The 2567-nt window shown below is 35.1% G+C and overlaps 1 long non-coding RNA gene across 1 annotated transcript in view; it reads right to left on the bottom strand.

The window, feature by feature from the left end:
* Positions 1–1528: 1528 nt before the first annotated feature.
* LOC128249618 (uncharacterized) overlaps positions 1529–2567 on the bottom strand; it is a 48994-nt gene continuing 47955 nt past the window's right edge. Inside the window, exon 2 of the long non-coding RNA XR_008265731.1 lies at positions 1529–1678. This is a non-coding gene — a long non-coding RNA (uncharacterized LOC128249618). The remainder of the gene's footprint in view (positions 1679–2567) is intronic.

Below are 2567 nucleotides of genomic sequence, written 5' to 3' on the forward strand. Positions count from 1 at the left end.
TATATATATATATATATATATGCACATACACATCTCTCTCCCACCAGAGCTCTTTCCCCTTCCCCATAGCAATTTTCTCTCTTGCTATTCAGAACCAACTCCTTTGTCAGTCATTCTTCATCCATTAATATTGTTCTCCACACCCATATGTTACAATCCCCCTCCACCACACACACAGACTTTTTTTGACCTTGTGCACTATGTCAGTCTATCGCTCTATTCCACTCCTGCAAGTCTACCCGAACTTATCCTCTCTCTTCTCCCCCTGTCAACGGAAACATCATTACTTCTTTGCTACTAGCATCTCTCTAGCCTCCCCTCAACTGTTCTCAATCAAAGATATTGCAAACCCCACCTTCCCTTATCTCTTTCCTCACAAACTCTTGCAAAATCCCATCCACTACTACCCCTCTTACCACCACAATCTAACCCTTTTGAGATGCCACCAATTCATTCTCACTCTCTCTCCTAAATATGAGTTGCCATGTAGCTCCTGTACAACAATAACCAGCTCTACTCCAATCTCTTCCCATACAACATAAAGAAGCACCCCCCCCCACCTCCCTGGATTTGCAGACCTGCAAGCCTCATAGTGATTTCAACAGTTCTGGTGGTATGAACAAAGTACCCGGTATACACAATAAAGTGGTTAACATGAGGAAGATTATCCAGCTATAGAAACCATACCAAAGTAGACACTGGAACATGATGCAGTCCTTCAACTCAATGGATCCTTGTCAAACCATCTAACCCATACCAAATGAAACATCAACATTAAATGATAATCTATATAAATGGCAATTTCTGTCTGTCTGTCCATCTGTTACCATCTTAGTGCCTAAACAAGCAAACCAATATACATGAAACTTTGCATACATGTTACACTAACATCCAGTTCAATAATAGGCTAATTGGATTTCAATAAAAATCTATAAGGTGCCCCCCAGGGGCGTTGGGCAAATTATATAAAATGAGAAGGTTGTAAAAAGTATTAGTCTGAGGGAAAGGTAGTAACAGAGAGAGAGGGTGACTTATATCAGTGAAGGCGAGAACAGCAGTAGCAATGCGATAGTAATATTACTACAGCTGTCATATACACATAATGCTGCATACATACTTTTGTAAATACATAGATACAACACACACACACACACACACACACACACACACATACTCACACACACACACACACACAAAAAGGGTGTGTGTGAAGAATCCATAACTTTAATGAAAGAGAGGGTAGATGGCATTTCTGCTGTCCATTACAAAGAAACACTCACACACATATATATAGTATATATACATATGTACATACATACACACATCTACTATACACCATTTTAAACTCATGATTACCTGTGTACACATTGGTAAATGTGCGTGTGTGTGTGTGTGTCTGTGTGTGTGATGTCCTATAACTGTCTGTCCCCCTACTTTTGTAGGGTCTTCCCTGTTGCTGTCATGTATTGTGAGATTTTAAAATTATGTCAAAATTTCCAAACTTGGTATATTGAAATAATTTTCCACATTAAATCCGATCTTGTTATTTATTTGTTTCAGAAAAGTTACAGAAAAATGTTACTGAGGTTTAAAGTAATCAATTTTACCTAATCAGAAAACAGGATTTGGAAGCTGGCATTTTCTACATGATAGCTGGCATTTTCTGCATGATAGCTGTCTATCACAAAATGAAAGCAAAATCATTAGGAGGAGGAATTTTTATTAAACAAATGAAAGCAAATTATTACAACAACCAAAGTTGTAAGAACTTCTAAAGTTTTAAAGAATGAAGTCATGTGAAAAGGTCAAACAGACATCTAAATAATTTAAAATGGAAAAAAATCCTCAATGATGATTTTTGGCGAAAAATTACTCAAATTTGTGCTGATTAAGAGGCCTATCTTTCAAGGAAGGCATGCTCTGACATGGAATAAATAAATATTTATGTAAGACATTTTATTGTAAAAATTGCCTGGCAATGACAGGCTATTTAGCCAGTATATAATAAAATGTGGCACATGAGGACAACAAAAAATCAAACAGAAAACAAGTAAAAATACAATGGGCATGAACACCCTTAACCACTCCCCAGTTATTGACTAAAAACTATCATGATCTCAAAACCTGATAATATTGTTCAATTTGGTGATGTCAGCAACATAAGATGTTGGGGTATAAGTGAGTAAATACAAAAGACGAGTATGAACAAGAATAAATAAAGACAAGTTCAAAAACAGGATGAAGCTTCTAGAACAAGTGGTAGAAAGGATGAGTTATGAGGGAAATATCTCTAAAAGAAAAATCAAAAATAGTAATGAAAAAGAAAATATATAATAAATGACACAAGTATTTGTATACATAAAAGAACAGAATTAAGACATGCTTAAGTAATGTTAATAGGAAAGAAAGTGATACTTTTGGACTTTGAGAGAAAGACAAAGAATGGTAGAGAGGAAAAAATAAAACAGTAGGAATGGCTAAATCAAAAAAAGGAATAGATAAAAGTTAGAAAACAGTTACAAAGAAAGAAGGATATATATATATATATATATATATATATATATATA

Source organism: Octopus bimaculoides, chromosome 16 (assembly GCF_001194135.2).
Source record: "Octopus bimaculoides isolate UCB-OBI-ISO-001 chromosome 16, ASM119413v2, whole genome shotgun sequence".
NCBI classification, from domain to species: Eukaryota; Metazoa; Mollusca; class Cephalopoda; order Octopoda; family Octopodidae; genus Octopus; species Octopus bimaculoides.